We start from the raw sequence: 14,117 nt of genomic DNA on the forward strand, positions 1-14,117 counted from the left end.
GGAGGCAGGTGCACATAACTCGGGCTCCTTGAAATTACGGAAACATGATAATGTGGACATGCAGCTTGCTCCAAACTGTACCTAGGTGAATAAATGTTTAATTTCAAACCCTATTATTTGCCCTATAAATATGGCCCTTGTGGGAATGGTCCACTGGAAGTGTTCCGCGAGAGGAGGACGCTCCGCCCCGGCCTCTCAGTCAGGACTCGGGCATGTCTGTCTCCACAGGGCTTCCCCAGCTGCTGAGGTGGGGTGTTGTAAGTACCCGTTACTAGGTAAAGTGACCTTATACTCTTTCGTATACTCATTTGTATGCTTATACTAATAGTATACTCCTACTATTCCCTTCCTGTATGTGTAGATTCCTTTCCTCTTCTGTTTCTATTGGTTTTTCTATATTGATAATAAAGTTTTCTTTCCTTTTTGAAGCTGAAACAGGGCTGTGGTGAATCTTTTGTGCAGCACAGAAGGAGACTCTGTGTTATCACAAGGGCTACTGATGCAGATGCTCATCACACTAAAAAATACCTTGGCAGGAACATCTAAATGGGCACTGACCACTCCACTTGGCACCCTAGCTTACTTAAGTTGACACATAAAGCTAACCACCATCAGAGACAAATTGAGGGGCTGAGTGATGGGCAAACCGACTCTTTGTGAGGGTGAGGTTTGTATCCCCAGGGATGGTTTACTTGATACAGGCTCTACTTGGGTTTAGGAAAAGGCTCATGTCACGAAGTGGTGCACCAGGCACGGGGAGCCACAGAACAGCCAGGGTGCCACCTGACAGAGGAAGCCTCAGGCATCTGCCCCACTCAGAGGAAAGATGGCAAAAGAATTGTGGTTGGACTTGCAGTGCGCCCGAAGCTTCCACAGCCTCTGCCCTCCTCACCGAGACTGCGTGTCTGGCGTCTTAAGGGAATCCCACACCTTCCTCCTTCCCTCTGCTTAAGATGGAACAACAGCAGGACGAACAGGTGCGGGACGTTTATATGGTGCCCAAGCAACCCTGCGCTGACTTCTCAAACCACGGGAGGGAACTGAATTTTCTTGAAGGCACCTAGATTTCATTCATTGGTTAATTCAACACAAAACAGAAATATTGAACTGAAAAGATAGACTAACTGAAAATCAGGATTCAGTCTTCCCTTAGGTCCAATGAGGGTCCCACATGTCTCCCCAAGGGAGGAAATTCTGGGTCTGTCTTCCATCTCTCATCTCTCTGGACAGTGCACAGCTCCAGGACCCAAGCTCAAGTGTTTGTCACATCCTTACCCATCTACAGGAGAAAAATGGCCCAGAAATCAATATTTTCCAGTCAGAGGTTTTATAAAAATTTGGGCCCAAGTTCTCCACTTTTTTTTGTTTTGTACCTTCCAATTCTTTTGCCCCTCCCTGCCTCCCATTATTTGTTTCCCAGAATATTTTGTTATTTTACCAGGGTTATTGATATGAAGAGCCATGTTCATCCTTTCTCAAAACTGAACCTGTTTAAAAACATTTTTAAATTGAAAATAGATGCTCTTCATTCGATCTTGTAGGAATTTGTCATTTTAGAACTTCTTAGTTGCTCTCAGAGCTTTTTCGTTGACTTTTGTGTGTTTCTGTTGTAAACTCTATTTTGGAGTTATTTTTGACTCCTTAGATTTCTGTTGGGCACTTTCACAAACCACTGCTTATGAGGTTTGCTTCTGTTCTCCCTGACTGCTTTGCATAAGCCCCTCCAGGCCCAGACCAGAGGCTCAGGCTGTATAAAAGGGGACTTTATTATGTGAGCTGAGCTGCATAAGGCAGGCAAGGGCAGCAAGATGGCATCAGAGAGGCAGGTCCTCCTCTGCTTGTTGCTGTGGGTCTCAGGTGAGAGGTTGAAAAGAGCCATAATCCTTCTGGAGTAGTGTCAGCTTAAAGAACTTTTTAAGATACATAATGGGAAACAGTGGTTATTTCCTGTGAGGGTCAGCCTCACAGTCAGGGTCAGGGTTAGGTTTACGGTCAGGGTCCTGGTCAGTGTTACGGACAGGGTCAGGGTTACTGTTAGGGTCAGGGTCAGGGTCACGGGTAGGGTCAGGGTCACGGTCAGGTTAGGTTGAGGTTCAGGGTTAGAATTACGTTTAGGGTTAGGGTTAGGGTCAGGGATCGGGTCAGTGTCAGTGTTAGTGTCAGGGTCAGGGTCAGTGCTAGGGTTAGGGTCAGGCTCACAGTCAGGGTTAGGGCTAGGGTTAGGGTTAGGATTAGGGTTAGAGTCATGCTCACGGTCAGGGTCAGGGTTAGGTTAAGGGTCAGGGTCAGAGTTCGGGTCAGGGTCAGTGTTAGGGTCCGTGTAGGGTCAGGGTTAGGGTCAGGGTCAGGGTAGGTTTAGGGTTCGAGTAGGGTCACAGTCAGGGTCCGGGTCAGGGCTAGGCATCAGTGTTAGGGTTAGGGTTAGGGTGAGCCTTAGGGGTAGTTTTAGGGTTAGGGTGAGGTTTCAGGTTAGGGTTCAAGGTTAGGATTTGAGGTTAGGGTTCGGATTCGCATTCAGGTTCAGGGTTAGCATTATGGGTTAGGGTTCCGACTCCGGTTCAGATTCGGCTTCATATTAGGGTTCTGGTTCCGGTTAGGATTAGGCCCTGAAAGGTGGCCCGGGTCTGGTCCATCTGTCCTCCCAGTGCTGACCTTCCTTCTCCTTGGCCGTCTGTCATCCTGGATCCTCTCCACCTCCTCCTGAAACTATTATGAATGTCCCCAGGAGTAGGGTGGCAGGAGTGGGGTTCAGGAGGGCCTGCCGCGATCCTGTGCCCCAGGCAACACTGAGAAAGTAGCCCCAGGACATTGTGTCAGGAGGACTGGGATGAGGATCCCCTCCATCTCCTTGGGCATGAACACTGTTCCATTCCCTGCTGTCTCCACCACTGCTGTGCCAACTCCTACTGAAAACACATCTGTGACCCACCGAGTTAGAGTTTCAGGGGGTGAGTCCCAGGCTGAGCCCTGCTAGGTGATAGATGCCCCAGTGGCCTGGGATCGGTGCCACTCACTGTTGTCCCAGACAGGGGTGCCTGTCCCGCTTCTCTCCAGGGGCCTGCGTTGGACCTCTGCTTCCTCACGTTCTGCCCAGGGCTGCTGGTCCCCAGACCAGACACCTGGCAGTCTAAGAGTGACCAGCTCTGCCTCCCCAGGGTTTCCTTTGCCTGCATCCTTCCCTGGGAGCTCCTGCATCTCCTGACACATACTCCCTGTGTGCCTCTCCTCCCCCTTGACTTGCACATCCTTAGTCTCTGTCCCTGTCTCTGTCCCTGTGGGACCCAGTGACTTGGAGCATGGATTGGAGCAGATCCATGGGAGACCTTTCTCTGGCGTAGGGTTGTGAGCGATGCTTTTGCCCTCTGTGGTGTGTCTTCCAGCTTTCTGCATTTCCCTGGTTCCTGTGTGGGCCCCAGGAGGAAATAGGCGTATCTTGCCTGGGGACCAACTGTGGTGTCCCAGCAGGAACAGAGGCCTTGGCCCTAGGACTGTGCCCAGAATTCCTAAAGGGGTCCCTAGGATGACACCTCCTCTGCAATCCTTTGGGCGTGTCAACATCCAATAAGTGAAATTCTATGTCAAACAGACAGAAGAAAGAAAAACAAAACCAAACCAAACCCCAAACCTTTTAAAATAGGTGCAGACACAAAGGCACCTATTGAGGAATTCCACTTCCAGAAACCTCCAGAACACATGCAGGAACAGAAAGAGAAAGCAGCTTGGGGTTGCGAGGGGCCAGGCTGGGGGAACAATGGGCAGGAGGGCTTGGGCTCAGGGTCTCCTTTGGGGAAGGAGATATCCTGCAACCATGTTCTGTGGCATGGTGGCACAGCGTTGGGAAGGCACTTCATGCTCATGACATGTTCAAGGGAAAACAAGAACTTTTATTTAAAATAAATAATACATAGCATACAGGAGATGGATAGCGACTAGAATGGGGACTACTTACAGGAGCGGAAGAACAGAAGGGGAGGGTCTGAAACATTTTGGGGGGATGTCGGGGTCAGGGGATGGAACTGATGGCATTTTTATGGGGAGATCTCCCCGCAGAGTGGTGGGCTCTAGAGGCGGGTCTGCGATCCCCGCAGGAGAAGGTGTAGGGGCAGGGGTTGGCTAGGGGTGGGGAGAGGGTCAGCAGTAGTGGCCAGTGCAGGATCCAGAGCAGGAGCTGGGTCAGAGACAGGAACAGGAGCACAGGCAAGGGCAGGGAAAGGAGCAGGAGCCAATGATAGGGACTGGGTCTGGGGCGGGAACAGGGGCCTAGGCAGGGGCAGGGGAAGGGGCAGTGGTCCTGGCAGGGCCAGGGGATGGGATGGTGGCAGTTGAAGGGGAAGACGCAGGGGCAGGGGCTGGGTCTGGGGCAGGGGGTGGGTCTGGGGCAGGAACAGCGGCGCAGGCAGGGAAAATGGAGGCCTTCCTGGCAGGGGCAGGGGCAAGGAGAGGGGTAGGACCTGGGTCTGGGGCAGGTGCAGGGACAGTGGCCCTGGCAGGGAAAAGACAAAGGACAGGGGCAGGGGCAGGGGCAGGAGCAGGAACTGAGGCAAGTGCATTGGTGATGACTGGTTCAGGGTCAAGGGCAGGAGCTGGGTCTGGGGCAGGAACAGGGGCACAGGCAGGGAAAGTGGAGGCCTTCCTGGCTGGGGCAGAGGCAGGGGCAGGGGCAGGGGCAGGGGCCAGAAGAGGGGTAGGACCTGGGTCTGGGGCAGGTGCAGGGGCAGTGGCCCTGGCAGAGAAAGCAGAAGGGATAGGGGCAGGGGCAGTGGCAAGGGCAGGGGCAGAAGCTGGGGCAAGTGTAGGGGTGATGGCCGGTGCGAGGTCAAGGGCAGGAGCTGGGTCTGGGGCAGGAACAGGGGCACAGGGAGGGGTCGGGGAAGGGGTGGGGCCAAGGGAGGATCTGGGTCAAGGGCCAGAACAGGAGCACAGGCAGGGGCAGGGCAAGTGGGATCGGCGGGAGCAGGGGTGGGGGCAGGAGCAGGAGCCAGCTCTCCCTGGACAGCATCAGCATCTCCGTGGGCAGGCGCCCGGGCACCTGTAGGCTCCAGGTCTCCTGCTGAAAGGACGCCAGACACCATCTCCCCCTCCGGAGTTGCTGAAGTTGGGAGTGGGTCTAGCTCCTCTGCTGGAGTAGCTGTGAGAGGAGACAAGGTCGCCCGCAGGCCTGCGTCTCCCTGTGGCTTTGCAGTGAAGGAGCACAGCCTAGGGCCTCCCGGAGAAGCCGCAGCCACCAAGGAACCCTCCCCGGGACGTGTCCCCGACTTCAGCCCACCCCCTGGGTGCTCTGAGCCAAGTCATGGCTCCTGGCCCCACACTGAAAGACCCTAGAGGACCCGTACCCAAGGACGCACTCACAGACCACTGGATGCAATAAGCAAGAGGATTTTATTCGGGCATGCTCGGACTCCCAGGGACACTTGACCACGAAATCCGCGAGGGATGGGTCAGTGCCTGAGAGCCCCGATCTGTTTCGGGAGTCCCTTAATATAGAATTTTACAGTCCATTACATCAGAGCCCTCACTTTTCTAGCCAGTAATTTCAAAGCATTACAGTAAGGCCTACACACAGGTAGCCAATCCTTTAAAACCAACCATACATTCTGGCCAGTCACCGTTCAGGTAGTGTACAGTAGAGGGTACGTGTTGAATTGCACGTTTCTAACCTTTATCTGTATACGTGCTGAACCGCACGTCTCCAGCTAGCGTACGTGCTGAACCGTAGGTCTCCGGCCTTGGTACGGGAGGCAACCCTTATCAATTTTACTTAGTAGTAGGGGAAATTCTTAACAGGGGAAGGGTATAACTTTATTTGATTACACAGCGAACGAGGGTTTAAGCAATTTTTCATTTCTTAGCAAAGCATTAGAAGCATTATTATACAGAAGCCAGAAAGAGCTGGGTTAAACACAGATTTTTGCTATTCGTTATCCTGTTATGCTGCTTGCTGACTCCCTTATCTATGGTCAGCTGGCCACAGTTTCTTAGTTAGCATAAGCTGGTTATAAAAAAGAATGTTAAAACTTATAGGCTATACTATAGTTCTGACCTGGGGTCCTTCAACACCAGCCTGTGGGGGCTTCTCCTGGTGGGGCCCAGCACCGACCCATCCCCACACAGCCACGGGCACCCCATCCCAGCCTTCTCACCCTCGGACTTGGCTTCCGTGGGCTCCGTGTCCAGGACCGCAGTCCAATGGAGTAGCACGGGTAGTGGTCTGGGAGGTGGCGGAGACCTTCCCAGGACCGGGGACTCCGGGGTCTGGGAGGAGTGCGTGTCTTCCTGCCTCCTTCCTCGTTCATCCGTGGCCTGCCACGGCAGAGACAGGGAGTGTGCAAGAGGCCTCACAGCCCTGCCCGGCCATAACCACCGTCCTCCTGCCCAGTGCCCCTGCTTCTCCCAGATCCCACGCAGACCTGTGTGTGCACAGCCCCGCAGCTGGTTCAGTGGCCCGTCCCTGCAGGGTCTCAGGATAAACCCTGGGCAGAAGGGTGCAGCCCCCATACCCCGTCCCACCTAGTCAACCTTAACCTGGGGTGTGAACATGACCTGCCCACCAGGCATCTGACCCCTCATCAACCTGCTCCTGCTCGGGGCGTCTCCATTTCGATGAGCTCTCCTTTCACACACACACACACACACACTCACACACACACACAGGGGAGGAGACCTAGGCCTACACCTGACGATCAGAAGGTGTGGGGCTGTCTGACTCTGAGCCTTCCGGTGTCACCTTTGGATTCTTTTTGCCAAAGGGCCAGAGGCGTCGGGGAAGCCTGACACGACCTGCCCAGTGAGGGGACGTGTTTGGCGGGCGAGCTCTCCTCTGCCTGCATCCTGTGGGCTTCGGTAGGCAGCACCAGAACATGTCGCTTCCTTCAGGATCTGCCCAGAAATGAGCTGGGCAGGGGGGTTTACTCTGGAATGTGGGTGCCTGGATACGTGGGTTCCAATTCCATTGGGCTCTGTCGTCAGGGAAGTGAGGTCACCACTGCCTGGGGGCTCCTTACCTGACTTCCTGCTCCCACAGGGCTCCCTGAGGGCGCCCCTCCCCCAGCTGCTCAAGGCTCCCCCTCCACCCCATGCCCTGTCCATCCAGTGACCCCCACACAGCCTCCCCACAGCCCCTGGGAGGCCTGGGTGCAGCTGTTGTCCCCGCTGGGAGGGCACAGAGCTGGGTTCAGACCGGGCTCCTGCTCCTGCCCAGGCCTGTGAGCCCGCACACACCCTGTGCCTTTCAGTGCCTCCCCAGTCTCCCGGTCTGCACACTGGGGGTGTTCTGGCTTCTCCTTCTAGGGATGCCATCAGGGGTAGGACCTCTGCATACATTCTATCCCCGCTCTCCCAGGAGGCTGGTGCCCACACTTGGCCAGGCAAGGCTGAGCCAGGGGCGAGACGGGGTCATGGAACTCAGCCCAGAGGGGCCTGGATCTGCTCTGGCATCCAGGCAAAGCCACCCTCCTCCTGCCTGTGTCCCATCCCCCGTGGCAAGGTTCCAGTGCATGGCTTCTGACCTTGGTGACACAGACTTCCCAGGCTCCCATTAGGTTGAGGTCCAAGGGCCTTGTCTGCACCCATGTGCTGGCCAGCCCCCACAGGGGTCCCCGGGCACTCCCAAATCCGTCCTCCCAGGGTGGATGGCCCGTGGGACAGAGAAGAGGACAAAATGTTTGGCTGTCATTTCTCAGCTGATTGAGGAAAGTCTGGGACTTCTCCTGGTTCCATCTCTCCTGTGTTCAGTGTCTGTCTCTGTCTTTGTCTTTGTCTGTGTGTCTGCATCTGTCTCTGTGTGTGTGTGTCTCACAGGAGCAGGATCTGTGGGCTCCAGGGGTGATGGGAGAAACCTCCGAAGTCTCCCTTGTCCCTGTTTCCCTCTCCTGTGCTGGTGCTTGATTCCTTGCTAAGTAAGGCCTTCTCACCCTGAGCAGAGCACTGACTCTGGAACCTCTTCCCAATGGGGACCCTGAGACTGCACCAAGGAGGGTCCTGACCTTGGTCCCCAGGCCAGGGGTCTAGTGCTGTGCCACATTCTGCAAGCCCACAATGTCAGCCCCCAGAGCCCCCAGGCTATCTTCTGCTCAGAAGGACCTCGAGGGAGTAGAAAGCATTTTCCCAAGACTGGGAGCACAGTGGGTCAGGGATAGCGATTCAAGGCCAACAGGCTCTTCTACAAGCCTGTGGGAGACTAGGGACACCCTGCCCCACTGACAGAAGAGTAAGGGGAGGCCTTCAGTGTTGTAGCCCTGTCCACACTGAGGGGTACCTCTTTGTACTTCCTGTAGTCCAGGGTGGTGATGGACAACAGGCCCTAGACCCTGTCCCCACACAGTGCCCTGGCAAAGCCCCTGGACCCTTGGGGACCCCTCGACCATCAGCCTGTCCTGTATCCCCTCCCAATGCTTTGGATCTCCATCCTTGTCAGGAGTCCTAATGCCCCTGACCCCATGGCCCAGCTGTCTCCAACCTCTTTTTTCTTTCCCCCTGGTTACCCACCAATTTCCCAGGGTGTCTCCTCCTCTGACCCCTAGCTGAGCAGAATGGGTGTGTGTGTGTGTGTGTGTGTGTGTGAGTGAGGGTGTATGTCTGCACATGAACGCTCAAACACATATGCCTCTCGGTGTCTGGGGATGCCTGAGGTCATGTCCCCACATGGGACGGGGTGGGTAGCTCTCCCCAAGGATCTGTGGAGCTCTCACCCTCAAAGCAAACCTCATGGGAGGGTCAGGGATTGCCTAGGACTGGAGGGAAGCTCTGCTCCTTGGACTCTGTAGCCGTCTTTTGTCCTGGGCCAGTCTCTGCCTCCCTTGAGCCCAGTCCCTGAGGGTTGGACATGGAAATGCCTTGAACCTGGCCGTTCCTCCAGGGGTAGGTGGAGGTGGAGGAAAGGTGCACCAGGCACACAGACCTCCATTCCGAGAGGGCCAGGTGTGCACAGGAGACCTGCACACAGCACCTGTACTGTGATCCAGCCTTGTGGTGGATGTGTACGCGACCATGGCGCTTTCCCTGACTGGTCCCCCATGTTCCCTCACCACTGCCAAGTGATCCGTGGCACCAAAGTCTGCTGAGCACCGGAACCGTGCCTCTCCTGGGAAGCAAGGCTCAGGGTGCCAGGCCAGGCGGTTTGGACATCTGGGGATGCAAAGGTCATCGAGTACCCCCCACCCAGCTGGCCTGTTATTCAGAATCCCTCCCAGGGTCCCGCTCAAGGCGGGGTTGATCTAGAGGACTTGGAGACATCAGTGGAGGCCAAATCAGGGCAGGGGGGTCAGTCGGCCCCTTCAACTTCTCTCTCCCTCTGCTAGGTCTTCATGGTTGCTCCCTGGGACAGAGGTCCAGCCTGTCCTTGAATATAGCCCTGGCTTGAGTCAGTGGGTGGGAAGGAGGACAGGGAAGTTTAGGGTTTGATTGAGTGGTTTGGTTTAGTGTGAGGGTTATAGTTAGGGTTATGGCAGAGTCAGGGTCAGGGTAGGGCCAGGGTTAGGTTTAGGTTCAGGGTCAGGGTCAGGGTACAGTTTAGGTTCTAGTTAGGGTCAGGGTCTGGGTTAGGGTTAGCGTCAGGGTCAGGGTTAGGGTCAGAGTTAGGTTTTGGGGTCAGGGTTTGGGTTAGATTTAGGTTTGGGGTTAGGGTAGGTTTAGATGGGGTTAGAGTTTAGGTTAGGGTAAGGGTATGGATTAGCGTTAGGGTTAGAGTTAGGATTAGCTTTAGGGTCAGGGTCCGTGTTAGGGTCAGGGTCACGGTTAGATTTAGGGTTTTCGTGGTATCATTAAGAAGCACATTTGCATTGACATATTTCAGTTTGACTGGGATAAAGTGTGTCTGTATCACCATTTTTTGATTGCAGGTGCCCATGGGGACATCACGATGACTCAGTCTCCAGGCTCCCTGGCTGTGTCTCCAGGTCAACGGGTCACCATGAACTGCAGAGCCAGTCAGAGTGTTAACCTCTGTAGCCTGGTTTCAGCAGAAACCTGGGCAGGCTCCCCAGATCCTCATCTATGCTGCATCCAGCAGGGCCACGGGCATCCCAGACCGGTTCAGCGGCAGCGAGTCTGGGACGGACTACATCCTCACCATCAGCAACCTCCAGGCCGAAGATGTGGGAAACTATTACTGCATGCAGCATTATACCTTTCCAACCACAGTGCTTCAGCCTCGAACACAAACCTGCTCCCTGCGGCCGAGGGTCAGGGAGGCTTTGCTGCACCAGCTGTTTCCTCCCCACTCAGCCCTGAGCGTGTGCGTTCCCCTATCTGCCTGAGAAGTCACGTCTCCTTACTTACTCCTTGGAGTGCTTGTAAGGCCCAGAAGAAAAAGAAGAGATCAGACTTTTTCTGCATCCCCCACCCCTTTTTAAAATAAAGATTTTATTAATTTGACAGAGATAGAGAGAGAACACAAGCACGGGGAGCAGGAGGCACAGGAAGCAGGGTTAGGGTTAGGGTTAGCAGCGGTGGATCTGGGACTGAATTCAGTTTCACGATTGATCCCATGGAGGATGGCAATGCTGCCAGGTATTACTGCCAGCAGAGCAAGGAGACTCCTCCCACAGTGCTCTGGGTGTAAACAAAAGCCTCCCAGGTGGCTGCTCAGTGAGTCTCAACTCCCTCACCTGTTCCTCCTCATGACCCAGGGTCTCTGGGTGGTTTGGGTAAGAGGGTCAGACTATGAGAGAAGAGGATCTCCAACTGACATATGTCTGTGTGTGTTTTCCACATAAACTGTTTTATAATTTAATGATCATGTGACTATGGGGCTCACATAGTCACTCTCCATGTTGTTCAGAAACTAAGAGCTGGATGTAGTTATCTGTGCTCCTTTGAATCAGGTTTCTCCATCTCTGTGTCTTTCTCAAAAATGACTTCTTCTGTCCTAGATATATTTACTTGTCCTTTTCTCCTTGTCCAATTTTGATGTCCCTTTTCTATGATACCCATTATGTATCTGGCCAAGGTCTTTTCTTGTCTTCTTTTTCTGTTTTATTGAACATTAGGGGTAGAGTGAACTCCAGAAGAAGAGCCTTAATGTGCACAGTGACAAGGAAGAAAGGGTCAGTTTTCACCTCTAACACCACCTCTACCTTGGCCTCCCTTGGGCTTCTGTATCCTCCCGAAGGGGAGCTGGGAAAGTGACAAATAGTGCCCTGTAACATTTCAGTGTCCTCAGATTCCCATTAGTTTCTATGATTGTAAAGGTGTGTCACCACATAGAAATTTTATTGTATTCTTTTTTATTGCCCCACAAAAAGCACAAACTTAGTGGCTAAAACATCTGTTGATCATCACATAGTTTCTAAAAGTCAGGTTTCTGGGCAGGGTTTAGCTGGGTTCTCTTTTTGGGGTGTTCTAGGATGAAACCAAGGTGTTGGCCAGACTCCCTTCTCATCCAAAGGTTTGAAGAATCTGTTTCCAAGGTCATTTCAGGTTGTGGGAAAAATTCTTTTCTTTGTGACTATGTGACTAAAGGTCCTGACCTTTGGTGGCTGCAGGCCAGAGGTCACCTCAGTGTCCTAGAGGCCACTCAAAGTTCCTGACATGTAAGATAATAACGAATCATACCAGCAATGGGAAATCCATCCCGAAGAGAGAGAGCTTACTTCCTCCCTTAAGGGCTTCATTCTGATTTAGTGAGGTCCCACCAGCATAATCTCCATTTTAATTAACTCAGAATCAGCTGATTTGGGATGGTAGTTACAGCTGCCAAATCCCTTCCCCTCTGCAAGATTGCATGGGCTCGAAGGAGGCCCCGGGCTCTTCCCACACTGAATGGGAGGGCATGAACCCTGGGCTGTAGGTGTCAGCCCCCCCCCCCCAAAAGCTCTGTCTGCTACAACTGTCCCACTTACAGAAGACTTTTTTGTTTGCTTATTTCCATTCTCTTTCTCCCAAGAGTCTCTGGTGCCTAGGACATCAAGTACAAAATCTCCCCAGGTAATGGATCATGAATAGCATCAAACCCACCCCTCAGGGCCATGTTTCCCTTCTAGCTTCTCATATTTCTCCTGTTGCTTTCCAACTGAAGAAATAGCCAATGTTTTCCTCGGCTTCGTGTGAGATTTGTAATAAATGGATAAACAAATAATATTAGACATGTAATTTGAAAAATGCCTGAATAAGGAAAGAAAGAACCATCTCATATGAATGACCTAAGCTCCTACCCTAAAAACCTAGAAAATAAAGAGCAAACAAAATCCAAGCAGGTAGAATGAAGGAAATATAAAAATTAAAGTGGAAATCAATGGAATATATATTCTAGCCCCTCAAAACTTAGGATCCTTTTAAAACCAGCATGGTGTCGAGAGCTCAATGTATTGTCGTGCTAATGAGCCAAGGGCTGTGTATCATTCAGTTTCAGAGGGAAAGGTAAATGTTTAAGCTCTGCCTTATAAGTGGGTGGAGGCAGGTTCTCTTCTGTAGAGGGAACCAGTGCCTGTCATTCGTGGAACATCCTTGCATATATCTAGACTCCAGATCATACAATGAGATTCTAGTTTTCCTATGCTTTGGGGGTCAGAGGTCTTTAGAGAGACCTTAATGTATGGACAAGGGCTCAGTTCAGCAGCGGCCAGGGAAAGAGGAGGTGCACCTGTGGGGTTTGGGATTTGCCGATGGAAATTATGTACAGCAGATTCTTACCACAGAGGAAACTCACTCCCACACTGCCCCTTTCTTTGGTAATGGGGTTGAATTAAGCTGTCTGGACAGGAACGTGTAAGTGATGCCCTGGTCCAGAGGTCCACCCGCCTCCTACGGGCCCTAAGAACATTCCCCCTCCTCTGCCTGCCTAGCTTCTACAGGTGGAAGGACCACAGGGACTTCTCAGCCAGGACCTCCTCACCCACCCGCTGCTGAATTGCTTCTTCCTCTGCAACCTCAAAACCCTCAGAATTGGATCTGGGTGGGAGTTCTTAACTGTCTCACCATCAGAGACCCTGGAGGCCTAAGGTGCAGCCCATTACTGTTACCAGCAGTGGGTAGCTACCCACCCACAGTGTTAGGGACAGCAAGGAAAACTCCAGCCGTGGGCCCAGCTGTGCTCCATCAGATACCCTGAAGGTCGTGGGCTCTGCTTCTGAGTCTGGAAGACCTCACTGGGGCCCTCTGTGGTGCCTGGGCTTGACTGACTGTAGAAGATGCTTGGCTTTCAGAGGGAAGAGGAGGAACAGGGTCTGGAGAATGAGTCAGTTCTCAATGGGCTCCGTATTGGTGGCAGCCTGGGTCGTGAAGGGAAAGGTGCAGGTGTGATGTCATTCCTCCAGAGCATTACTCTGGCTTTGTTTTTGTTTGTTTATTTAAGGTTTTTATTTATTTATCTGTCAGAGAGAAAGAGAGAGCATAAGTAGGCAGAGGGGCAGGCAGAGGAAGAAGCAGCCTCCCTGCTGAGCAGAGAGCCAGACATGGGGCTCGATCCTAGGACCCTAGGATCATGACCTGAGTTGAAAGTGAACACTGAACTGACTGAACTACCCAGGTGCCCACCCCCCACTGAGATCATTCTTAAAACAAAGTTACTTTCTGCACTGCCCTGTAAGGCTTTCTTTGCTAAAGGGATTGAATTAAACCTGTTTGGACAGGAGCTGATAAATAACACCCTGGACCAGATGTACACACACCTCATAAAAGCACTGAGAACCTTCCCTCTATTATGCCCTCCTAACTTACACAAATGGAAGGACCGCAGAGACTTATAAGCCAAAACCTCCTCACTCACACCCTGCTGATTTGTATCTTCCTCTGGAACAACTAATCCAAAAATTTATATGGAACCAAAAGAGACCCCTAATAGCCAAAGGGATGTTGTAAAAGAAAAGCAAAGCTGGCGGCATCACAATTCCAGACTCTAAGCTCTATTATGAAGTTGTCATCATCAAGACAATATGGTGCTGGCACAAAAACAGACATATAGATCCATGGAACAGAATACAGGAAACAGAAATGGACCCTTTACTCTATGGTCAAGTAATCTTCGATGAAGCATGAAAGAATACCCATTGGAAAAAATGAAAATCTCTTTAATGAAAGATGTTGGGAAAATTGGACAGCCACATGCAGAAGAATGAGACTGGACCAGTTTCTTAGACTGTACGCAAAAATAGACTCAAAATTGATGAAAGACCTCAGTGTGA

At 52.4% G+C, this 14,117-nt stretch overlaps 1 pseudogene and 1 gene segment (V, D, J or C); one reads left to right on the forward strand and one right to left on the reverse strand.

Moving 5' to 3' along the window:
- Positions 1-14,117, reverse strand: part of LOC106004692 — a 253,961-nt gene that overhangs the window by 106,284 nt on the left and 133,560 nt on the right.
- On the forward strand, positions 1,801-10,268 carry LOC123391782 (annotated as a pseudogene).

Source organism: Mustela putorius, unplaced genomic scaffold, assembly GCF_011764305.1.
Source record: "Mustela putorius furo isolate JIRA1106 unplaced genomic scaffold, ASM1176430v1.1 tig00000281_pilon_pilon_pilon, whole genome shotgun sequence".
In the NCBI taxonomy this organism is placed as follows: Eukaryota; Metazoa; Chordata; class Mammalia; order Carnivora; family Mustelidae; genus Mustela; species Mustela putorius.